The sequence below is a fragment of the Heterodontus francisci genome, chromosome 18 (assembly GCF_036365525.1).
Source record: "Heterodontus francisci isolate sHetFra1 chromosome 18, sHetFra1.hap1, whole genome shotgun sequence".
Lineage (NCBI taxonomy): Eukaryota > Metazoa > Chordata > Chondrichthyes > Heterodontiformes > Heterodontidae > Heterodontus > Heterodontus francisci.
The window spans coordinates 23480711-23507581 of NC_090388.1; the positions used below are offsets into that span (position 1 = coordinate 23480711).

General features: G+C 44.0%; 1 long non-coding RNA gene across 1 annotated transcript; it reads right to left on the bottom strand.

The window, feature by feature from the left end:
• Positions 1-7159: 7159 nt before the first annotated feature.
• Positions 7160-26579, bottom strand: LOC137379817 (uncharacterized). Its single transcript, XR_010976920.1, has 3 exons — positions 26320-26579; positions 16689-16757; positions 7160-8082 (listed from the first exon to the last, which is right to left on the bottom strand). It is a non-coding gene; the product is annotated as an uncharacterized lncRNA (long non-coding RNA).
• Between the last annotated feature and the right edge of the window lie 292 nt (positions 26580-26871).

The following is a 26871-nucleotide window of genomic DNA, read 5'->3' on the forward strand; positions in this document are numbered from 1 at the left end:
TTATAGTACAGCAAGAGACAGATAATGTTTCACTCTAAGCAATAAATAATTTAGAATTAATGTATATTGTCCATAGTTGCTTTCTGTAGTCTTGAAGAAAATCTTTTAGTGTTGGCTTCCTAGGAATTAGTGGGATTTATTGCTAGTCAAAGAGCAGTTAAAGTGTTGGGTACTTCAATACAATGTGAAAAACGAATTGATGCTAACCATGAGCATGTGGCACAACCATCATTCTTGCTACTGGGTTCTTCTGATGAATCCTGTGATATTAGTTGATGAAGGATTTTATAACAGCTTATTAGAAGTCAAAGAAATTAAGTTTGAGACATTTGTAACATTTGTCTCAACCCTGAGGTGCGATTACACCCTTGAAACTGCTCCGAAGGAACTATTAGTGTCTATAATACATACTGTGGAGTTTTGGATGGAATCTATTTTATTAAGTTGTTTTCTTTGCTGGCAGCGACTGTCATAATGCATGACAATAACGATCATACTCCATGTTGTTAAGTGATATGGAATAGTTATGAGTGAACAAAAAATAACACAACCATTGATTGCCAAGAAACTACGGGCTAGAAATTCATTTGTGTAGCACCATGACAGAGGTGTTGCACCACTTAGCAAGTGTGGCCTAGACCGCCGGCCGCTTCCTGCAAGGTCTGCATAGCATGAAGGGGTATGCAGGAACTGCTTGATCTGATGCTATCCTGACATCCCCCAGCTGAATCGGCTGATGCAATGCCAGGATTCGAAACTGTTCCAGCCCACAAACTTGTACATCACTCACCAAAGATCAGATATGCAACTGCAAGACTGGACCTGAACCTATGCAAATTAAAGGCCACTCCACAAGTTGCAGGTGAGGTGAATTTCAGTAACTTTTCCTTATGCAGAGTTGGTGGTAGCTCTGTGTTGGGATGTGTTTTATCTTTAGGATAGCTGCAAAGGATGACAGATGACTACCTGACCCAGATATGGGGGCAGTTCTTTCAATGCCTCCTGGCCTGCAACAGCACCAGGGAATGGGATGGAGAAGGCGGAGGTGGGAGGAAGGAGGAGAAAAGAAGCAGGAGGATGCAGGAAGGAGGAATCCTGGACTCTGTGTAACGGGACGGAATATCACACAGTAGATTGTGGGGCCCTGCTTCCACTTTCAAACAACTTCTCCATCCCATAATGGAACCACCAATCACCACCCTTCACATTCATTTCACACTACACATCACAACCTCCCATTGCCCAACATTCAGAAAAAAAAGCCACCAACAAAAACTTTCACAAAACATCATTACCAGCAACACATTTAATTATACAAGGAGCGATGGAGTTTTCACCCTTCTGTTAGTGTCTGTCCTTGTACTCCTATACAGTGCTAGCCCTGTGGCTGTGGCACGGTTGCTGACCTTCAATGCAGGAGACTTCAGATGGCCTTGCAAGATGACCATGAGCAGCTCTGGGCCTTGAAGCAGCTTTGGCATGCACTACCTTGGCATGTCTGGCAGCAGTCTGGGCTCTCAGGCTGAGGGGCAACAGCAAGGGATCTGATGATGTGGCAGTTGTAAGAGCATGAATGCTGTCATCCTGAGAGCCAACAGGAGGTTTATCTTCCACTAGGCCTCTGCCACTCACACGGGGCGACGCTTCAGCAATCCAAGTAACCTGTCAGAGCACAGATTGCTGGACTGCTGTGAGAGCCTGCAGGCTCCATTGAGCACTGAGCTCGGCACACATGATGGCAGCAGACTGAGCCTTCATGGCAGCAACCATGGATCCCATGACCTCTGTCTGAGATCCCACTGCACCACTGAGATATCAGAAGGATTCCATCTGTGCTGCAGTGGAAGCTGAGACAGTGGCCAAACGGTCCATCATGCGTCAGTCTGCCAGTGCCCCCATGGTGTTGGCCACCACTTCCAGGATGGAAAGTATGGGCTCCCAGCTCCACACGATGGCCTCTGCCACGTTGGGGTCAGACTCCTCCATGCTCCTAAACAGTGGCAGGAGGCTGTCTGGTAGGTCTGCCAATGCCCCAATCATCTTGGTGTGCATCGTTATCAGTGTTTTGCTGTATGCCACACCATCAAAGTCCTCATCTGAATCCCCTCCAGAGACCTCGTCTGTGATCTTGCCCTCCAGGGAGCTGGCACCTGCACTACCCTTTCCCCCTGGACTGGCTGCAGCCCACTCATACCCTGTGACTCACTATGTGTTGCTCCCGATTCTATACTGGCTTCTACAGTTTGCAGAACATCGGTTTCTGAGCTGATGGCTGGAATTGTAAGATCAAGTAATGGTGCCTCCTCATTACCTTTGTGGGGTAGATCCTCCTCTTCCTCCTGCATCTCCTCAGGATGTCCAGCTAGGCACTAGTTTTTCTGTTCCTGAAACCTGACAAGTAGAAGCAGTTTGGGGTGAGGGAAGACTGGTGGGGAGGAAAGCAGGGGTTCCATGGTCATACTATCTTCAGCTTCCACTTGATGCTACATCTCAGGACGAGGGTGAGCAGAGAGTTGAAAAGGGGCATAAGGTTGTCACGTACAGTCATCCTGGACAGCTTCTGATGTGCCCATGGGCTGTATTGCCTCTGGGCTCATGATGCATTTTACCATCTCTGGCAGGGGCTTAGAGAATGAAGTCATGGAGGTCCCAGTCCAGTCATCTGCCTCTGCTGGTCTTCTCCTGCAAGCGAGAGGGTGGAGTATCAGTGATTGTGTATCACTGTGCTTGGATGATGTGCCTGCCTTAGCTGAATAGCTGGTGGTGTGCAGAAGCAGGGGCAAAAAAGGATGTAATTCTGGCAGCATTGGTGGATGTGTTTGAGTGAGGTGCAGTATCTGAATGTTAGGTATGAGCCCTGAGTGCCAGGGAGAGCAGCTGGGTGAATGATGGGAGTGTGGTGCATAGAGCTGAGTGAGAGGTTGCTGGTGTGGTGAGCAAGAGGTGCATTCTGAGTATGGATGCACTCACCTTGACCACCCATGCAAGGTCATTGTATTTCTTGCAGCACATCTGTCGGGCCACACTCCAGGCATTAACCCCCTGGGTGACATGCTCCCATTTCTTCCCCTAGCTGAGTCTTGAGGGCTTTCTTCCGACCCATGGAATCATTGCCTCCTTCCTGGACTCCGCTATGGAGATTACAGCCTCCAGTACGGCATCACTAAACTGGGGAGCCTTCTGCTGTACCTACTGAGCCATCCTTGGAATGATACCAAATGATTTTCTGTCAGGCATCATTGCAGGTGTGCAACCTCCCTTTAATAGGCAGTGAGCCTTTAAGAGAAGTAGGCTGCCTGGATCATGTAAGGGATAAGCAGTGTTGCCGGGCCCTCCTGTGGTGCTGAGGGGCCAAAGGCAGCATGGAGATTGGAGGACCAGCATAGAAGCAGCATGGCGGCCTCTCAGCCAAGCGCCACAACTAGGGAAATGAGTTGGGTACACCAATATTACATCATACCTACCTCAATTTGGTTGGGCACAGGCAGGTCACGAATACTGACCCCCAGCGCCCAGTATACCGAACAGACAACTTTTAAGCTCTATTTATCCGATGAAACCTAACCTTTACACTGCAGAATTTTAAAAGCAATATGAAAGAATTAACAGACAGAAAAGCATTCAAAATTACATTGACAATAACCAGCATCTTCTGAAAGGGTTTTAACAGCAGACTTGCATATGGGAATGTGGCCTGTCTTATACAAAAGCAAAAGCCCCCAACAAAGAACAAAGAACAAGGAACAGTACAGCACAGGAACAGGCCATTCGGCCCTCCAAGCCTGCGCCGATCTTGATGCCTGCCTAAACTAATACCTTCTGCACTTCCGCGGACCTTATCCCTCTAGTCCCATCCTATTCATGTATTTGTCAAGATGCCTCTTAAACGTCATTATCGTACCTGCTTCCACCACCTCCCCCGACAGCAAGTTCCAGGCACTCACCACCCTCTGTGTAAAGAACTTGCCTCGCACATTCCCTCTAAACTTTGCCCCTCACACATTAAACCTATGTCCCCTAGTAACTGACTCTTCCACCCTGGGAAAAGCTTCTGACTATCCACTCTGTCCATGCCGCTCATAACTTTGTAAACCTCTATCATGTCGCCCCTCCACCTCCGTCGTTCCAGTGAAAACAATCCGAGTTTATCCAACCTCTTCTCATAGCGAATGCCCTCTAAATTTAGGCATCATCCTGGTACACCTCCTCTGTACCCTCTCCAAAGCCTCCACGTCCTTCTGGTAGTGTGGCTACCAGAATTGCACGCAATATTCTAAGTGTGGCCTAACTAAAGTTCTGTACAGCTGCAGCATGACTTGCCAATTTTTATACTCTATGCCCCGACCGATGAAGGCAAGCATGCCGTATGCCTTCTTGACTACCTTATCCACCTGCATTGCCACTTTCAGTGACCTGTGGACCTGTACGCCCAGATCTCTCTGCCTGTCAATACTCCTAAGGGTTCTGCCATTTACTGTATACTTCCCACCTGCATTAGACCTTCCAAAATGCATTACCTCACATTTGTCCGGATTAAACTCCATCTGCCATTTCTCTGCCCAAGTCTCCAACTGATCTATATCCTGCTGTATCCTCTGACAATCCTCATCACTTTCCGCAACTCCACCAAACTTTGTGTCGTCCGCAAAGTTACTAATCAGACAAGCTACATTTTCCTCCAAATAATTTATATATACTACAAAGAGCAAAGGTCCCAGCACTGATCCCTGCGGAACACCACTAGTCACACCCCTCCATTCAGAAAAGCACCCTTCCACTGCTACCCTCTGTCTTCTATGACCGAGCCAGTTCTGTATCCAACTTGTCAGCTCACCTCTGATCCCGTATGACTTCACCTTTTGTACCAGTCTGCCATGAGGGACCTTGTCAAAGGCTTTACTGAAGTCCATATAGAAAACATCCACTGCCCTTCCTTCATCAATCATCTTCGTCACTTCCTCAAAAAACTCAAATCAGATTAGTGAGACACGACCTCCCCTTTACAAAACCATGCTGTCTCTCGCTAATAAGTTCATTTGTTTCCAAATGGGAGTAAATCCTGTCCCGAATAATCCTCTCCAATAATTTCCCTACCACTGACGTAAGGCTCACCGGCCTATAATTTCCTGGATTATCCTTGCTACCCTTCTTAAACAAAGGAACAACATTGGCTATTCTCCAGTCCTCTGGGACCTCACCTGTAGCCAATGAGGATGCAAAGATTTCTGTCAAGGCCCCAGCAATTTCTTCCCTTGCCTCCCTCAGTATTCTGGGGTAGATCCCATCAGGCCCTGGGGACTTATCTACCTTCATGCTTTGCAAGACGCCCAACACCTCCTCCTTTTTGATAATGACATGACCCAGACTATCTACATTCCCTTCCCTAGACTCATCATCCACCAAGTCCTTCTCTTTGGTGAATACTGATGCAAAGTATTCATTTAGTACCTTGCCCATTTCCTCTGGCTCCACACATAGATTCCCTCCTCTGTCCTTGAGTGGGCCAACCCTTTCCCTGGTTACCCTCTTGCTCTTTATATACGTACAAAAAGCCTTGGGATTTTCCTTAATCCTGTTTGCCAATGACTTTTCACGACCCCTTTTAGCCCTCCTGACTCCTTGCTTAAGTTCCTTCCTACTGTCTTTATATTCCTCAAGGGCTTCGTCTGTTCCCAGCCTTCCAGCTCTTATGAATGCTTCCTTTTTCTTTTTGACTCGGTTCACAATATCCCGCATTATCCAAGGTTCCTGAAACTTGCCAAACTTATCCTTCTTCCTCAAGCTAAGACAATCAGTGTATTTGTATAAGGGAATGTTTGCAAGATTTCATTCAATTCACATTTTCACATTTACCATGAAAACCACTTGGTTATTAACAATGCAAGCATCATGTTTGATCAAGGATGATCAAGCGAATGAGTGACTCTTCAATGCATATTGTGTGTGTGTGTCATTTTTATTCAGCTTCTGTTCTTGACTGAAGATTATATTTAAACTAAACAACCATTTCAACAAACATAAAGTACACAGTCAATTTATCTTGAAATGCTGTTTAATAAAGGGAGGCGGTATTCAGTAAATGACTGGATATATGAGTTGATTTTTTTTAATGAAACAAATGTGAAAATTGCTTTGTGTTCTCCCTGTGTTCAGGATAAGCTCTTTCAAATACTCCTGACACTTAATCCTTCAGATATTACATACTGAATTAAAGTTAGTCTCCTACTGAGAAAAACATATTGTTCAATTGGTCTGAAAATAATTGTCCTGCTCTTCTTACAGATTACTCAAAGGAAGAAATTTTTGATGATTAAAGCATGGAAAATAGATTTTGTTTCAAATGGTCACAACATCAAGAATTTCAGGTTGGCTCTGCTTTTCCTTTTACTTTCTAAACCTACCAGAGGTGGTATGACTGCCAGTGTATGTGTATTTTGTGTTTGATGATGCTCACACTGAAGGATTAATGATTATAATTATCAAATATCATCTCAAATTTATCAAATAGTAATTACACCATCAGAGTAGGCATTACACATATTTTATGGAGTATGTAAACATTGATGCCAACAACTTACCAATTCCAGAATGTCACCTGATATCTTTGTTGAAAATCAGCAGTAGAATAACGAACTTAATTTCAATTCAACTCTTTCATTTGCAGAAAAGGTTAATACAGCAGAAGATTCTGAAATACTCTCCAGTTTTTCTCCCACTTTTCTCCCCTTACAAGCCTCCCTAGCCATTAAAAATATGAGTGACTGAGTTGGGTTGTCATCAGTGTTGTTGTTGGCTGGCCATCAAGCTGAATGCAAGAATTATTGAATACAGAAGCACCAGCCAATCTTGGCTCTCTTTGCAGGTAGGTATCTGCCCTCTGCTTAGTGTCTCCATAACAATGTGGCTGAGACTGAGAAATAAGCAAAGTGAAAACAGAACATACATTGCCCACTACGTGGCACTATACACTGATGTGCTCATGTGGAATGCCACCTCGGTGCCTTATTTGAGTCAAATCAATCTGCACCTCCACTTGTCATTCCATGAATGCCTGCTTCTCCCTTCTATTAACTATTTGGTGACACAGTCCAACATTTTTATTTCATTTGACTAAACTGATTTATTAAGCATACAATATGGTTTGTATCAGTATACGCTATGAAACATGAATGCAAGGTTACAGAAAGTGGCCATTAGATGGCAGTACATCAGAAACATTCACTGAATCAGCCGATATTGGCCTGGATTCTGCAGTGGTAATGACAACAACAACAATAACTTATATTTATATAGTACCTTTAACGTGATAAAATGTCCCAAGGAACATTACAAAATAAAATATGACGCAAAGCCACATAAGGAGATACTGGGCTGGATTTTCGTAGATCAGCAAGGCAGGCAATTCTATGCTATGAGCCCGCGTTCCAGTCTGCCGGCATGTTCCTGCATCCAGCATATTTTGAAGCAGGCTGCTTTGGGGGGTGTGGGGGGGTGGGGGGGAAGGGGGGAGGGGTGTGTGGGTGGGGTGATGGCTACACACCTGTCAGCAACGGTAACCAATGAAGCCAATTATAGGGCCTATTAAGTGGACTGTCCTGACACAGTCTGGAGTTTTCCAGACGGCAGGTGAGCTCCGCACTGAGGTCGAATCCTGGCCAATGGATGGAAGCGGCCTCTTGCTGGCAGGCTGTGGGGGAGTCTGAGATGCCTCTGTTAATTCCCCCACCTCTGCAGCCGCAATTGCCAGAGGGCCACGTTTGCAGGAGCAGGCCATCGTGTGGAGGGGCACCCCCTGCATAATGACAACCTGGTTGCTGAGGCCACTTCTTATTTTGAAAAATTGAAAGGCTTTCAAAGAGTCTCCATCTTGAGGCACTCTTGCAGTTGCCAACTTATTTCAGCAGTGTCCACCTCTGAGGGTGAGGCTTCTGATGTTTCAGTGCCGGAGGCCTCCAGCCTCAGGATGGGGCTCCCAGAGGCGGCCACTTAATTGGCCACATCCTCCAACATCTCCCTCTGGGAGCCGCGGCCAGCATTTGTGGGTTCCCGACCAGCACTTCATCCTGACGGCAGAATCAAGACCTGGAAACAAAAATTCAGACCATTACATCAAAGAGGTTGGTCTTAAGGAGTGTCTTAAAGGAGGAAAGTGAGGTAAATAGTCAGAGAGTTTTTAGGAAGGGAATTTCAGAGTTTAGGGCCTAAGCAACTGAAATCGCGGCCACCAATGGTGGAGTGATTAAAATCGTGGATGCACAAGAGGCTGAAAGAGATTACAGAGATAGGGAGGGACGAGGTCATGGAGGGATTTGAAAATAAGGATGAGAATTTTAAGATAAAGATTTTGCATGATCAGGAGCTAAAGCAAGAACAGGGGTGATAAGTGAATGGGTCTTGGTACAAGTTCATAAATGGGCAGCAGAGTTTTGGATGATGGCAAGTTTGCGGAGAGTAGAATGTGGGAGGGTGGCCATGAGTGCATTGGAATATTCAAGTCTAAAGGTAACAAAGGCATGAATGGGGGTTTCATCAGCAGATGAGCTGAGATAGGGGCGAAGTCGAGCGATGTTATGGAGGTGGAAATAGGTGGTCTTAGTGATGGTACAAATATGTGGTTGGAAGCTCATCTCAGGGTCAAATATGACACCAAGGTTGCAAGCAAACTGGTTTATTCTCAGGCTGTTGCCAGGGAGATGGATGGAGTCAGAGGCTAGGGAACGGAGTGCAGAACGGGCACCATAAACAATGCCTTCCCAATATTTAACTGGAGGAAATTTCTACTCATACATTAAGGCTGTCTTACGAGGAAAGATTGGACAGGCTAGGCTTGTATCCGCTGGAATTTAGAAGAGTAAGAGGCGACTTGATTGAAACATATAAAATCCTGAGGGGGGCTTGACAGGGTGGATGTGGAAAGGATGTTTCCCCTTGTTGTAGAATCTCGAACTAGGGGTCACTGTTTAAAAATAAGGCATCGCCCGTTTAAGACAGAGACGAGGAGAATTTTTTTTCTCTCAGAGGGTCATGAGTCTTTGGAATTCTCTTCCTCAAACGGTGGTGGAAGCAGAGTCTTTCAATATTTTTAAGGCAGAAGTAGATAGATTCTTGATAAGCAAGGGGATGGAAGGTTATCGGGGATAGGCGGAAATGTGGAGTAATCAGTTCAGCCATGAACTTATTGAACGGCGGCTCAGACTCGAAGGGCCGAGTGGCCTACTCCTGCTCCTAATTTGTATGTTTGCATGTACGTATACTGGATGTCAAATAAGCAGCCTGATAATTTAGCAACAGTGAAGGAGACAAGAGAGGTGGTAGTGAGATAGAGCTGGGTGTTGTCAGCGTACATGTGAAAACTAAAACTGAGCTTTCAGATGGTGTTGCCAAGGGGCAGCATGTAGATGAGAAATAGAAAGGGTTCAAGGATAGATCCTTAGGAGACACCAGAGGTAACGGTGTGGGAGCAGGAAGAGAAGCTATTGCAAGTAATATTCTGGCTACAATAAGAATGGAACGAGACAGGAGGCTTCAAGGGGACTTGGACAGGCTAAGAGAATGGGCAAGAACATAGAATTATAGAAAATTTATGGCACAGAAAGAGGCCATTTGGCCCATCGCGTCCGTGCCAGCCAAAAAACGAGCCACCCAGTCTAATCCCACCTTCCACCATTTGGTCCGTAGCCCTTCAGGTTACAGCACTTGAGGTGCATATCCAGACACCTTTTCAATGAGTTCAGCAGTTCTGCCTCTACTAGCCTTTCAGGCAGTTAATGTCATTAACCCCCACCACCCTCTGGGTGAAAAAAAAGTTTCGTCATCTCCCCTCTAATCTTTCTATTATGCCCCCGAATCACTGACCTCTCTGCTAATGTAAATAGGCCCTTTACATCCACTCTATCCAGGCCCATCAAAATTTTGTACATTTCAATCAGATCACCCTTCAGCCTTCTCTGTTCCAAAGAGAACTCTGCTTTTATTTTTTGGCTGCGTTTGCTGACAACGCAACCACTAGGTGGTGCAGTACTAGCACATGTGCAAATGCAGCCTCTTCCACCAAAACGTGATTGTCTGCGACATTCAGGCAGCTGTCAGGATTAAAGATGGCGCTGCTCAATTTAGCACAGAAAGACAACTTCAACCCGAAAATCCCCAGCCTATCCAATCTTTCCTCATAGTTGCATTTTTCTAGCCCCGGCAACATACTCATAAATCTCCTCTGTACCCTCTCTAGTGCAATTACATCCTTTCTGTAATGACATGACCAGAACTGCACACAGTACTCAAGTTGTGGCCAAACCAATGAGTTATACAGTTCCAGCATAACCTCCCTGCTCTTATATTCTATATCTCGGCTAATAAAGGAAAGGATTCCATGTGCTTTCTTAACCACCTTATTGGCCTGTCCTACCACCTTCAGGGATCTGTGGACATTCACTCCAAGGTACCTCACTTCCTCTACACGTCTCAGTATTTTCCCATTAATCATGTATTCCTTTGCCTTGTTTGACCTCCCCAAATGCATCACCTCACACTTCTCCAGAATGAATTCCATTTGCCACTTTTCTGCCCACCTGACCAGTCCATCAATATCTTCCTTTTGCCTACAGCTATTCTCCTTGTTATCTCCCACACGGCCAATCTTTGTGTCATCTGCAAACTTCTTCATCATGCCCCCTACATTTATGTCCAAATAATGAATGTATACCACAAAAAGCAGGGGACCCAGTACTGAGCCCTGAGGAATGCCACTGGAAACAGCCCTACAGTCGCAAAGACACCTGTCGACCATTACCCTTTGTTTCCTGCCACTGAGCCAATTTTGTATCCACCTTGCTACATTTCCCTGGAACCCATGGGCTTTTATTTTTTGGCTGCGTTTGCTGACAACGCAACCACTAGGTGGTGCAGTACTAGCACATGTGCAAATGCAGCCTCTTCCACTGACACTCTTCTGTGACATTCAGGCAGCTGCCAGGATTAAAGATGGTGCTGCTCAATTTAGCACAGAAAGACAACTTCAACCTGAAAATCCCCTCAATGGCTACCATCGCCGCCTCTATCCCACTCCCAGCAGTCCCCGTTCCCTCCTGTCTTTGTCCTTCTCTCTATCGGTCCCTCCTGTACCCATCTTCTCACTGCTGGCTCCCCGCTGCCTTCCCTTAAGCACTCGCTACAGCCTTGCCGTTTCACCCCCCACCCCCCTCCCTCAACCGCTCGCTCCAGACCTCGCCACTGCTGTCCCCCTTTCCCCTCCCCTTGGCCGATTGTTTCCCATTCCTCACTTCCCCCGCCACCCCGCTCTCCGGCTACTCGCTCCCCGCTCCCCACCGCACCCCCCCCCCCACCCCACTCCTCCAGACGCTAGCTCCAGGCTGAGCCGCCTCCCTCCTCTCAGTCACCTGCTCCCACGTTCGATCGTTCTCCGCACGCTGCCCGAAGAAGCTAGGCGGGCCAAGAGGAGTGATGGGGCGACATAGGAGCCAGTGGCCGAGAGGAGGAAAGTGGCGCAGCCAAGAGCCAGCAGTTAGGGTGGGGGGGAAGCGGGGAGAGCGGGGCGGTGGGGGGGGGAGGGTGGGCGGGTGGTGATGGGAAGCGAGGAACAATCACCCGAGGGGAGTGGGACGGAGCATTGTCGAGGTCTGGAGCAAGCGGCTGAGGGGGGGAAGTGGCCAGTGAGGAGTAGGCGGAGAAAGCGACAAGGGCAGCAGCAAGTGACCGAGGGGGGAGAGTGGCCAGTGGGGCAGGAGAGAGTATCTGAGTATGGGGAAGCGGGCCAGGGGAGCGAATAGCTGCATTGGGGGGAGGGAGTGGCGGGAATCGAGCTCCAGCCTCAAAATGCCCCATTCAGCCGTTCAATTCCGTTGGCATCACGCGATGATGTTTTCCCGCGCATGCGCCAATTAGTCCTGGCAAGACATAGGCTGCGTATGCGCAGCATCTCACTGACAGCAGGAGACCGTTTGCGCATGTGCGTAGCTTGGAGTGCTCTGACGACGTGGTAGGCTGCTGTGTTGTTAGGAGTCACTTTTTTTTTAACCGGTCTGCCATGTGAGAGCTTTCAAAAGTCTTGCTAAAATCCATGTAGATGACATCAACTGCACTACCCACATTAATCTTCCTTTTATTTCTTCAAAAAATTCGATCAAGTTGGTCAGACAAGATCTTTCCTTAATAAATCCATGCTGACTCTCCTTGATTAACCTGTGCCTTTCTAAGTGACAGTTTATCCTGTCTCTCAGAAATGATTCCAATAATTTGCCCACTACTGAGGTTAGACTAACTGGCCTGTAATTATTTGGTCTATCCCTCACTCCCTTTTTGAACAGAGGTACAACATTAGCAGTCCTCCAATCCTTAGCACCACACCTGTATCCAGTGAAGACTGGAAAATGATAGCAGACCTGCTATTTCCTTTCTTGCTCCTTTTAACAGCCTGGGGTACATTTCATCTGGCCCTGGTGATTTATCAAGTTTCAAGGATGCTAATCCCATTAATACTTCCTCTCATCACATTCCATATTTCACACCCCTCTTCTTTAACTACAATATCTGCATTGTCCCCCTCTTTTGTGAAGACAGATGCAAAGTATTCATTTGAGAACAATACCAACATCTTCCGCCCCTACACATAGGTTACCTTTTTGGTCTTTTATGGGCCCTTCTCTTTCCTTAGTTATCCTCTTACTCTTAATGTATTGATAAAAAATCTTTGGGTTCACTTTGATTTTGCTTGCCAATATTCTTTCATGCCCTCTCTTAGCTTTCCTAATTTCCTTTTTGATTTCACCCCTCCGTTTCCTATACTCCTCTCAGCTTTCTGTAGTATTGAGTTCTTGGTGTCGGACATAAGCTTTCCTTTTCTGCCTTATCTTACCCTGTAAGCTCCTTGACATCCATGGAGCTCTAGATTTGGCCATCCCACCCTTTTTCTTTGTGGGAACATGTTTACTCTGAACCCCCGAATCTCCCCTTTGAATGCCTCTCACTGCTCTGACACTGTAGCTATTTCAAGTAGTTGTTTCCAGGCCACTTTCTCTAAAACATTCCTCAGCTTAGCAGAATTGGCCTTGCCCCAATTGAGAACTCTAACTCCTGTTCTATCTCTGTCCTTTTCCATAATTATGTTAAAACTGACTGAATTATGATCACTACCACCAAAATGCTCTCCCACTGCCACTCCTTCCACTTGCCCATCTTCATTTCCTAAAACTAAATCTAAAACTGCAACACTCTCTTGTTGGATTTGCTACATACTGGCCAAAAAAGCTCTCCTTAAGGCACCTCAAGAATTCTGCTCCCTCAATTCCTTTCACATAAAACTATCCGAGTTAGTATTGGGGTAATTAAAATCCCTTACCATTACTGCCCTACTGTTCTTGCATTTCTCAGAGATTTGCCTACATTTCTGCTCTTCTATCTCCCTCTGACTGTTTGGGGGTCTATACTACACTTCCAGCAGTGTGATTGCCCCTTTTTTGTTCCTTAGCTTGATCCATATGGCCTCATTTTATGAACCTTCTGACATATCATCCCTCCTCACAGCTGTAATAGTTTCCTTGGCCAAAAATTGCCACTCCCCTTCCTTTCTTATCCCCCTCCCTATTGCGTCTGAAAACCCTTTAACCAGGAACATTGAGCTGCTATTCCTGTCTCTCCTTAAGCCATGCTTCTGTAATAGCTATGATATCATACTGTCACATGTCTACCCGTGCCCTCAGCTCACCTGCTTAATTTGCTATACCCTTTGCATTGAAGTAGATACTCTTGAGCACTGCCAGACTCCTTTTTTTATTTTCTAACCTTTGCTTCCTCTGCCTTCCAGACTCATCCATTAGTGTTCTGCCTTCTATTTTCATTTCTGATTTTGTTCCAACTGAATCTATCCTCCGGTCCCCATCCCCTTGGAAAGCTAGTTTAAATCCTCCCCAACAGCACTAGCAAAACGTCCCGCAAGGAATTCAGTCCCGGCTCTGTTCAGGTGCAACCTGTCCACTCTGTAAAGGTCCCATATCCCCCAGAGCCAGTCCCAATGTGTCAAGAATCTAAAGCTCTCCCTCCTGCACCATCTGTCCAGCCACACATTCATCTGTCTTGTCCTTCTATTCCTGTAGTCACTTGCTCATGGCTTTGGGAGTAATCCAGAGATTACTACTTTTGAGGTCCTGTTTGTTAATTTCTTACCTAGCTCAGTAAACTCTTTCTGCAGGACCACATCTCTCTTTCTACCTACGTGCCCCACAACTACTGGCTGTTCACCCTCCCCCCTCAGAGTGCTCTGCAGCCACTCAGTGACATCCTTGACCCTGGCACCAGGGAGGCAACACACCATCCTGGATTCACATCTGCGGGCACAGAAACGCCTGTCTGTTCCCCAGACTATCGAATCTCCTATCACTATCACTCTTCCAGTCTTACAGTCTTCCCTGTGCAGCCGAGCCACCCATGGTGCTATGGCCTTGGCCCTGGCTGCACTTCCCAGATGAACCATCACCTTCCTCAGTATTCAGAGTTGAGTACCTGTTGGAGAGTGAGACGTAGTCAGAGGTCTCCTACACTACCTGCCTGTTTCTTCTTGACTGTCTGCCATTACCCATTCCCTCTCTCCCTGCATACTCTTAAGCTGCAGGGTGACCACATCTAGAAATGTGCTATCCATGAAGATCTCATCCTCGTGGATGCACCGCAGTGTCGTCAGCTGCTGCTCAAGTTCCACAAATTGGAGCTCAAGCTGCTGCAACTGACAACACTTCCTGCACATATGGTTAGCCAGGATATGAGAAGCATCCTGACATTGTCACATAGCACAAGATGTGCACACAAGTGGTTGGAGCAGCCCTGCCATTCCTTTATTTATTCGTTAATAACCTTGCTACTGCTAATAAACCTTTACCAATACTAATAAACCTCACTACTATTGATAAACCTTACTAATGTTAATATATTTTATTGGTAGTAATAATCATTACCATAAAAAAGCTATGACACACCAGTTTATTTCTTAGTTTAGATAACTAGGAAATACTCACAAGCCAATCACTTAACCTGCTTCCCTATGATGTCACACCTCGATTTTTCTTTCCAAACGCTAGCAGACAAGTAGCAGCAGCAGCAGCTAGCTCTGCTCTCACTGTTTCCTGTTCTCTGAGTGAATTCTCTTTCTCCTGGGCTCTTTATGCTCCGCTCTGCTCTCACTGTTCCATTTTCTGAGTGAGCTCTCTCTCTCCCAGGCTCTTTATGCTCTGCTCCGCTCTCGCTGTTTCCTGCTATCTGAATGAACTCTCTCTCTCTCCCAGGCTCTTAATACTCTGCTCCACTCTCGCTGTTTCCACTCTCTGAGTGAACTCTTGCTCTCTCTCATATGATAGATGGAATATAATGTAAATAAGTGTGAGGTTATCCACATTGGTAGGAAAAAACAGAAAGGCAAAGCATTACTTAAATGGAGAGAGGTTGGGAAATGTTGATGTCCAAGGGGACCAGGGTGTCCTTGTTCATGAGTCACTAAAAGCTGGTATGCAGGTGCAGCAAGCAAATAGGAAGGCAAGTGGTATGTTGGCCTTCATTGCAAGGGGATTTGAGTACAGGAATAAAGATGTCTTGCTGCAGTTGTATAGAGCCTTGGTGAGACTGCACCTGGAGTATTGTGTACAGTTTTGGTCTCCTTATCTAAAGAAGAAGATACTTACCATAGAGGGATGAAAAAGAAGGTTCATCGGACTAATCCATGGGATGGCAGGATTGTCTGATGAGGAGAGATTGCAGAAACTGGGCCTGTATTCTCTTGAGTTTCAGAGAATGAGAGATGACCTCATTAAAACTGACAAAATTCTTACAGGGTGTGACAGGGTAGATGTGGATAAGATGTTTCCTCTGGCTGGTGAGTCTAGAACCAGGGGACACAGTCTCAGAATAAGGGGCAGGCCATTTAAGACTGATATGAGGAGGAATTTCTTTACTCAGAGGATGGTGAATCTTTGGAATTCTCTACCCCAGAGGGCTGTGGAAGCTCAACTATTGAGCATGTTCAAAACAGGAATTGATAGATTTCTGGGTACTAATGACATCAAGGGATATGGAGATAGTGCAGGAAAGTGACATTGAGGTAGATGATCAGCCATGATCTAAATGAATGGAGCAGGCTCGATGGGTCGAATGGCCTATTTCTGCTTCTATGTCCTATGTTCCTATGTACCAGTCCAGCCCAGCTGGATGACAATGGAGAGGCATTGGAGGAGGATGGTGTGTGTCAAAGGTTCCAGACAGTTTGAGCAGGATGAGGAGAGATAGTTTACCTTTGTCACAGTCTCAAAGGATGTCATTTGTGATTTTGATAAGTGCCGTTTCAGTACTGTGGCAGGGGCAGAAACCTGATTGGAGAGATACAAATAATATCCTTCCATTCAAAAATACCTTGACTATTACATCTCAACATCTAACCTTCCTTTTTGACCCCAGGAGATCAGTGAATGTAAGATACATCATGCACCTCTCTTCTACCTCTGTATGGTGATATTGGCCACTAAGAACGCATGTAAATCTTTTTTTAACTATTGCAGCAAATCCACACAAGACAGCAACTTGCTACAAGAGTGGGAACAACTCTAAAAAAAAACCTACTGACACTGAACATGGTTTGATGCTTTTCCATCAGTTCTTGTTGTCCTCCAGTCAGTTTTTTCAGAAAAACATACCTTTTAACAGACATCAGCATTTGGGACTCCTGTTCACACTGGCTGTGAATGTGCACCAACAACTTTTGTCTAAAAAAAATCAAAATGTCACTGTTAGGAAGTGGGGAAAATTGCCAACATTTTCAATAACAAAAATTCTGCTTATCAGTATGCATTCTTCAAATGTGTAATACCCACAATAATATAATACTCACTCGACAATTCTTCAGATAGTAAAACAGAAAATATATGTCTCAAATTTAGTGCCAGCAAAGGGAAGAAATGGCAACAATGGGTTGGATTTTGTGCTAGAGGTGGGGTTCCCAGCGCGGGTCAAGAAGGTGGGGGGGAACCCCACCTCTGCTTTTTTTTCCCACCCTGGAGCGATCCTCTGGTCTTTTTTTGTCAAACCAGCATGTAGAAGTGGTTTGGGTAGAGATGAGAAATGATAAAAGCAAGAAGTCACTTGTGGGAGTGGTGTACAGGCCCCCTAACAGTAACCACACGGTAGGACGGGGTATAAAGGAAGAAATAACAGGAGCTTGTCAGAAAGGTATGGTGATAATCATGGTGGATTTTAATCTACATATAGACTGGAAAAATCAGATGGACAAAGGTAGCCTGGATGAGGAGTTCATAGAATGTTTTTGGGATAGTTTCTTAAAATAGCATGTTCTAGGGCCAACCAGAGAGCAGGCTATACTAGACTAGAGATAGGATTAATTAATGACCTCATAGTGAAGGTATCCCTCGGCAGCAGTGATCATAATATGATTGAATTTTACATTCAGTTTGAGGGAGAGAAGAGTGGGTCTAACAATAGTATTTTAAACTTAACTAAGGGCAATTATGAGGGCATGAAAGCAGAACTGGCAAATTAGATTAAGGGATAGGTCAATAGAGATGCAGTGGCAGACATTTAAAGGGATATTTCAGAATACACAGAATAGATACAAGTCCAAAGAGAAAGAAAAATTCCACGGGGAGGAACAACATCCGTGGTTAATTAAAAATGTCAAACGTAAAGAAAAAGCATATAATTGCACAAAGATGGGTGGCAGGTCAGAAGATTGGACAGAATATAAAACACAGCAAAGAATGACTAAAAGATTAATAAGGAGGGAAAATTAGAGTACGAGAGAAAGCTAGCTAGAAATATAAAAACAGATAGTAAGAGTTTCTATAGATATTTTAAAAAGAAAAGAGTTAACAAAGTGAGCATTGGTCCTATAGAAAGTGAATCTGGGGAATTAATAATGGAAAATAAGGAGATGGCAGATGAATTGACCAAGTATTTTGCATCGGCCTTCACTATAGAGGATACAAGTGACATTCCAGAAATAGCTGTAAGTCAGGAAATGGAAGGGAGGGAGGAACACAAGAAAATTACAATTACTAGGTACTGAGCAAATTGTTAGAGCTGTGGGCTGACAAGTTCCCGGGTCCTGATGGACTTCATCCTAGGGTCCTAAAAGAAGTGGCTAGTGAAATAGTTGGTGCATTGCTTTTAATTTTCCAAAATTCCATAGATTCAGGGAAGGTCCCATGAGATTGGAAAATAGCCAATGTAAATCCTTTATTCAAAAAGGGAGAGAGAAAGCAGGAAACTACAGGCCAGTTAGCTTAACATCTGTCTTAGGGAAAATGTTAGAAGCTATTATTAAAGATGTTATAGCAGGGCACTTCAAAAAATTCAAGGTAATCAGGCAGAGTCAACATGGTTTTGTAAAAGGGAAATCATGTTCAACCAATTTATTTGAATTCTTTGTAGAAGTAACATGTGCTGTGGATAAAGGGGAACTGGTAGATGTACTGTACTTAAATTTCAAAAAGGAATTTGATGAGGTGCCACATCAAAGGTTGTTGCAGAAAATAGAAGCTCATGGTGTAGGGGGTAATATATTGGCATGGATAGAAGATTGGCTAGCTAACAGGAAACAGAGAGTAGGCATAAATGGGCCATTTTCTGGTTGGCAAGATGTAACGAGTCGAATGCCACAGGGATCTGTGCTGGAGCCTCAACTTTTTACAATTTATATAAATGACTTAGATGAAGGGACCAAAGGTATGATTGCTAAATTTGCTGATGACACAAAGATAAGTAGGAAAGTAACTTGTGAAGAGGACATAAGGAGGCTACAAAGGGATATAGATTGGTTAAGTGAGTGGACCAAGATCTGGCAAATGGAGAATAATGTGGGAAAATGTGAAATTGTCCATTTTGCCAGGAAGAATTAAAAATAAGCATATTATCTAAATGGTGAGCGATTGCAGAGCTCTGAGATGCAGAGGGATCTGGGTGTCCTAGTGCATGAATCACAAAAGGTTAGTATACAGGTACAGCAAGTAATTAGGAAAGCTAATAGAATGTTATCATTTATTGCGAGGGGAATTGAATACAAAGATAGGGAGGTTATGCTACAGTTATACAGGTCATTGGTGAGATCACATCTGGAGTACTGTGTACAGTATTGGTCTCCTTATTTGGGAAAGGATGAAAATGCATCGGAAGCAGTTCAGAGAAGGTTTACTGGACTAATACCTGGAACGGGTGGGTTGTCTTATGAGGAAAGGTTGGACAGGCTAGGCTTGTATCTACTGGAATTTAGGAGAGTAAGAGGCGACTTGATTGAAACATATAAGATCCCGAGGGGTCTTGACAGGGTGGATGTGGAAAGGATGTTTCTCCTTGTGGGAGAATCTAAAACTAGGGGTCACTGTTTAAAAATAAGGGGTCGCCCATTTACAACAGAGATGAGGAGAAATTTTTTCTCTCAGAGGGTCGTGAGTCTTTGGAATTCTCTTCCTCAAAGGTGGTGGAAGCAGAGTCTTTGAATATTTTTAAGGCAGAGGTAAATAGATTCTTGATAAGCAAGGGGGTGAAAGGTTATCGGGGGTAGGCGGGAATGTGGAATTGAGGTTACATTCAGATCAACCATGATCTTGTTGAATGGCGGAGCAGGATCAAGTGGTCGAGTGGCCTACTCTTGCTCCTAATTTGTATGTTCCAATGGTGAACCAAAGGTTATTTGACGCTCAACCACACATAGTACTTAGGATGAGGTTGTCATTTCTTAGAATAGGGAACTTAATGGGAATTGAGCACGTAGCCAGTGAAGGGAAAGCAGTAATGGCAGATAAATGGGTTCTTTTAGACCTCAAGAACTAAACTTGATTTTCATGCTTTACTAGGGCTTTAATAGGAACCCTGCAACTTCACACCCACCCAACTTGCAATATTCCCACTCTCTCCACCTTTATAGTGTTCCAGCACTCCCTCTCCTGGCCTTTTATGACATTACACAGACATAATTCTAACTCGACAAAGAGAAATTCCACATCTGGCCTTAACTACTGTAAGCGCTCTTCGAGCTTGTTGTCTGGTGTATTGCTGCAACTGTTGAAGAGAACTCAATAATTTGCCTATCTAAATAGCAAATTAGTCAATGCTGCTTTTTATAGACTAAAGATCTTTCCTTTGTTGCAATAAGGAAATGGAGGGAATGTCAATGGCAAATGAAAATCTATGTTACTAATAAAAACCCTTCATTGTTTGTTAATTAATATCTTCCTCAAACATCACTCTAAAAGTGGAAAAGACAAATTAACAAAACATACACTTCGCCTTAGCTGTGGTGACTGTGGTTTTGAAATTTATTTGATGAAATAAAATAAAAAATAAAAAATGAATCTTTCTTAAATAAGAAGGTTGAAAATTGTATGTTTGTAAGCACAATAATAAAGTAAAAAAATTAACATTTAGTAAAATCTCCTATCAACAGTACAGTACACTCAAACTAATACGCTTGGGCCCCAAGCATTGTGCATATTTAATCACATATCCAGTTATGACCTTCATGGACCTTAGGTCACTTTTCTTTTCTTCTTTTAAGATTCAAAGCAGCGACCACAGTGCTGTGAGTGATACCTTTCAGAAAAACTATTTACACATTTAAATTATTGCATAGCACAAGATCTCCATGTAAAACCTGTACTATCAGTCAGGCAATCAGCATCATACATTTACTGTGTTAATTTATTTGTTTTAGGCACATTGGTGACTCTGTCAAGCCAGTATTTATTGCATTGCGAGTGAACCATGTAGCATGGGACTTGAGTCACGTATAGACCAGGCCAGAATGGGTCAGGCTGACAGGTCCCTCCTTAAAGGACCTTAGGAATCCAGTTGGGTTTCTACAATAATGTGGCAGCCTTGAAGGCCATTTTGTTGGTGCAAGTCCACAGACTACCAGATTTTCTTTACTATAGTGTGTAGCAGTATGGCAAACAGCTAAACATCTACAAAGCATGATGGGTAAAGAAGCCAATCTTGCACGAGCACCAGAACTGTGAAGAGGAGAAAAGAACTGTGGTTGCAGTTTAAGGAATCAGTCTGCTGACTAAGCGGCATGTGCTAAGATTTGTTTAACATAAAACTGCTGACAAAAGGTCGCCAGATCTTGATTAACTGAGACCTAGTCAAACAGATGATGAGGTTAAGTCTCGACGAGACAATGGAACTTGGGCCAGGTGTGCATGCATATCATGACTCGGCACCAGCAGAACCTGGATAAAAGAAGGAACATCGGAGACATCAGGAGCGAAGACCTGCAGGAACAACCATTGCGGAAGAGAGCCCTGGGCCCGGGACTCAGTGAAGAGAACCCATTGGGAGACAGACTGATCACCTCGCCTCGCAATGGGTAGTATTTAAGTCCAAGCCGTGAGTCTTGTGATTTATTGTAACAAGTAACAAGTAGTTCAACAAGTGAAATAATGAGTAGCTTAACAAGTGATTTAAGTATCAATAAAAGTGTTTCGTACGAAGTATCTCTTGTAAGTGTCTCTTTGTCCGCCACGTCGGTTGACACCACAGTACGAGGGTCAACAAGTGGGATTTGAAGTTGCTAATCCAATATTATAACCATTAGGCTACAATATCTATGTCTGACAAAGGCTTGACTGGGTCTTCAATGCTGTGAATACATACATATTACTAGGAATTTTAAAATTCTATGAAGTAGATTCTTTATAATTATTATTTGTAAAAAGAAACTAAGAGGTAAAGAGTTAAAATATCAATACTTTTCCAAAGTTCAGCTAAAATGCAATAAACTGCTCGAGATTTGCTATCTTATTCTTTAATCCACCAGACTATATTATTCCCTTGTAAATCCTATTTAGACAAAATTTTGAGTCGTTACTTGAAAACAGAAGTCTAAAATCTGCTAGGGTATATATCACATATAAATGCCTTCAGATGGTTTCTTGATAACTAATACTTTTCACCGAACAATGTAAGGACTGAAATTCTGGGAAATCCATGGCCCGTTCTACCAGTGGAAGTGTGGCAGAGTGGAACTCCCAACTACTCATGGTCCCCACTGTGTACCCCATCCCAAATCATAGGGACAGGTATCACCAACATACTCAGATGGGCCACCACCGCAACAGAGGCCCAAAATATTGTAGTGGCATCTTGCAGCTTTAACACAGCACAGTAGATGTGGAAGAGACGTCCCCGAGACACAAAGATGAGCCCGGGTTTGCACCTGCCACATCTGACGACGTGTGAAATGGAAGAAATACTTGCATTTATGTAGCGCCTTTCATGACCTCGGGACTGTTTGAATTGTAGTCAATGTTGTAATGCAGGAAAAGCAGCAGCCAATTTGTGCACTCAGAGACAAGAGTGTCACCAACTGAGCTGAAACTGACAGGGTTAATTCTATGTAATTGTGAGGCTTTGCACATAAGCAGATGTTAAATTTAAGCTAAACATCAGACAACCATAAGCACATGTTGATTATAAATCTGGGATTTCCAGGCACAGGTTATATGTGAACTTTCTCCACGTTGCCCCAATAACATATATGGGGAGTAATTTACTCTGCTTTGGCTCCAGTGTCAGAATGGCAAGAAACTTAAAGCCGAAGACATGAGCGCCTGTGCTGAAACCAAAAGCAAAAAAGGCTGGAAACAGCAAGTGGTAGTTCAATCAATCTCTGGCAATGTTTTGGACTTTTACTAGGCCCATAAAAGGAATCTGTATCTGCTTTCAACTGCATCGTTCCACAGAGCCTAGCAGGGGTTAGATTGGACATAATTACCCAGGGAAATCTGGGAATTTCCCCAACCATTTCTATTTAATATATAGGGGATTTAGTTTAGTTTAGAGATACAGCACTTTAACAGGCCCTTCGGCCCACCGAGTCTGTGCCGACCATCAACCACCCATTTATACTAATCCTACACTAATCCCGTATTCCTATCACATCCCCACCTGTCCCTATATATTTCCCTACCACCTACCTATACTAGGGGCAATTTAATAATGGCCAATTAACCTATCAACCTGCAAGTCTTTGGCATGTGGGAGGAAACCGGAGCACCCGGAGGAAACCCACGCAGACACAGGGAGAACTTGCAAACTCCGCACAGGCAGTACCCAGAATCGAACCCGGGTCCCTGGAGCTGTGAGGCTGCAGTGCTAACCACTGCGCCACTGTGCTATGGGCAAAAGATCCACCCAAAGCCTCCCTAATGGAATTTCCAACCTCCTTTTACCTGGTAGAATCCTGATTTCCACCCTATTTTCCAGTCAACCTCCGGTAATTATGCCAGAAATGTGCCTGGGCTAGATTGGACTTTTGGCCTCCAGGTTTTCAGTTGAAGATTTTGTCAAAACAATCAAGTTTCATAAACAAAACACATTAATGCCTGGGGCATATTCAATAGAGCTCTCATAATACCAGTTATATAGTTACTTCCTGAATTCTTATTTTTATGAAATACATTTAACATCCAAAAATACCCAAAGGAACTTTATTGATGCCAAAGTTAAGGTTAGTTGATCAAAAAGATGGGTTTTAGAAGGCTTTGGAGAGAGAAGTAGAAATGAAATGAATATTAGGGATGGAGGTGCAAAAAAAAGGGCTGAGGTGGCTGAAGGATTTGCCACCAATAGTGGATTGAAAGGAATGGTAATGCAAAAAAGACCAGAGTTGGAGGACTGGAGGGTGCTGTCGGAGACAGAAGGCAAGAGGAGTTCGCAGTAACATAGTGGGACAAGGCCATGGAAGGATTTTAAAATGAGGCCAGGAATGTTAATGGTAGGTTAATTATGTTGTTAAAGATACACGGGTGAAGAGCATTGTTTAATTCAGGACTTAGAGTGGATATAAAGACAGACTGCTGAGACATGGATGGAAAGCACGAGGTGGAGATAAATAATACTGTATTCTGTGAACAAACTGGCAAGAAAAGGGATCTGTATTGAGTTTTGTTCTTCATCATTTGGCTTGGATCTGTTTAACAAGGGAGTTTACATTTCATATATTGGTGGACTTGCAAACTGAGATGATCAATGAAGATAGACAAGGTTGAGTGGTATTAAACGTAAGGCAGGGTATAGTGGATGAGTTTTGGATGAGTTACAACAGTGGATAGGGGACAGCAGGAAGGACATTGGAGATATCCACCTGGAGTTTACAAAAGTTCTTGGGGAGCCAGGATCTGAATTGGGGGATAGATCTGGGTGATGTTGTAATGCTGGTGATGGTTTTAAACTCAGCTGTAGGCTAGCAGAAAGCATGTTGTATACAGAAGTGGTTGTAGAGTCTGGGGAAGTGGTGAGAGGTATTACTGGGTGTCATCCAGTAAATATGGAAGCTGACCCTGTGACAATGGATTGTGTTGCTGAGATGCTGGATGGAAATGAGGAACTCCAGAGATGATTGTGAAAGAGTGGAAAAATAAGTTGGCTGCATTCAGTGAGGAGTGAAAGCTTTCAAGAGCAGTTTTGTAGGGTTGGACAACAGAGGAGAAGCAAGGGGAACAGAATGACATGAATGACCATAGCAAGTGCTTCAGAGAGGTGAAGAAGCATAAGGAGGGATTATGCATCACTGTAGCAGTCTGCTGGGATTACATTTGTGACTTCAGCTCAGATAGTCCCAGACTAAAGGAATTTGAATAGGAGCTTTGGGTGGGTATGTGAGCTGTCAGGAGGCAGTGATACATTCCAGGACCTTAGCAAGGAAAGGAAAGTTAGATGGGATGATAATCTTCGAGGAGGGAGTCAAGGGAGGGCTTTTTGTGGAATGGGGTGATACATGGACCATTGCTATTGTACTGGAAGTGATGGAAGGAATGGAAATCCACAGCTGCACAAAAGACTATTCAAAGCCATTAAAACAAGACTTGCTTTTAGCAAGTAACTAATTAATATAAATTTCAAAATATCCATCAACAAATGGCTGAAATATAAATATCTTAATATAAATGAGCAAAAGTCCAAAAAACAGAAAAATAGTAAAATTTTGAAGGTGATTAGAAATTAAAGTCTTTCTTCTTTCTTTGGCCTCCTTATCTCGAGAGACAATGGGTAAGTGCCTGGAGGTGGTCAGTGGTGTGCGAAGCAGCGCCTTGAGTGGCTATAAAGGCCAATTCTAAAGGGACAGACTCTTCCACAGGTGCTGCAGATAAAATTGGTTGTCGGGGCTATTACACGGTTGGCTCTCCCCTTGTGCTTCTGGCTTTTTTCCTGCCAACTGCTGAGTCTCTTCGACTCGCCACACTTTAGCCCCGCCTTTATGGTTGCCCGCCAGCTCTGGCGATCACTGGCAACTGACTCCCACAACTTGTGATCAATGTCACAGGACTTCATGCCATGTTTGCGTACGTCTTTAAAGAGGAGACATGGACAGCCGGTGGGTCTGATACCAGTGACGAGCTCGCTGTACAATGTGTCCTTGGGATCCTGCTATCTTCCATGCGGCTCATATGGCCAAGCCATCTCAAGCGTTTCTGGCTCAGTAGGGTGTATATGCTGGTGATGTTGGCCGCCTTGAGGACTTCTGCATTGGAGATATGGTCCTGCCACCTGATGCCAAGGATTCTCCGGAGACAGCGAAGATGGAATGAATTGAGACGTCGCTCTTGGCTGACATACGTTGTCCAGGCCTCGCTGCCGTAGAGCAAGGTACTGAGAACACAGCCTTGATACACTCGGACTTTTGTGTTCCGTGCCAGTGCGCCATTTTCCCACAGTCTCTTGGCCAGTCTAGAAATAGCAGCGGACGCCTTTCCCATGCGCATTAAAGTGGAACTGGGTTAAACTGGAACTGTTTCAACATTGTACAGAATCAAATATACTGCAACCAGGGCAAAGCAATTTGAGACTCCCTCCTTGATGCCATTTTGTACCCAACCCATAAAACTAAATGAACTCCAGTTTGGCTGCAGCAAAACTGCTGATCCTGCAGCAGAAGCCAGTCTTAAACGAGGTTGGATGTGTGGATTGACTGTGATATGAGCAAGAAAGATCTGAGATGTATAGAATTGTGAATTTGTGTCCAGTTTATTACGGAAAACAACTTGGCATCGTGTAAGTAGTCCAAGTTCTAAAGTCACATTCTATGACATCCTTAACCATATAGCACTAATTTACCAAGAGTATCTATGGCAACAAAAACCAAAAACGAATGACTATCAGTGACTCTTTGTTATATTTTTAAAGAATAAATATGCTGTAAATATTATAAATACTGGAGACAACTGACAAATTACAAACAATAGGTCAATTTCACCTGACAAATATAGATCATTTGTAGTTTGTGACATCACTTGAAGTCCTTAGTTGGATTATTACCTTGGAGTTGACTGAAGCCATCCAATACCCTTGATGTTTTCTGACTCGACTGACAGGTTGTTAATGGAGTGATCAACACCTTGGTCCAAGCTTATGTTTTGATTCACCTCTTTGGGGGAAGGCAGTACAAAAAGGAGCACTGACATGAAAAGCAATAAATCCTGGAAATCAGAATCAAGAACAGAAAAGGACCAACACTGGTAACAGTAAAGTTAGGTTAACATTTTGAGTGGGACAAGTAATTTCAGAAACCTTTGTCAGTTACTCTATTTTAACTGGGTTTTTTTCTATCTGTCAAGCAGGAAGTATCATTTTATATCAAAAAGATGTTTTCTGTTTTCCAGTACAAGGAGGAAGTCATGAAGATCATTGTGGTATTTCTCTGTGGCAAAGTACTAAATCAGCTAAAATGCTGCAAATAATATTTCTTCTCTGTTTACGAGGAAGTAATTCAGTCTGATAATTGAATTCAAGCTTGGCAGAGTGCTGCTTAGAGCTTTTTGCCTCTTACAATGGTTTATTAAATTCATGTTTTTTGCATTGAAGTATTAT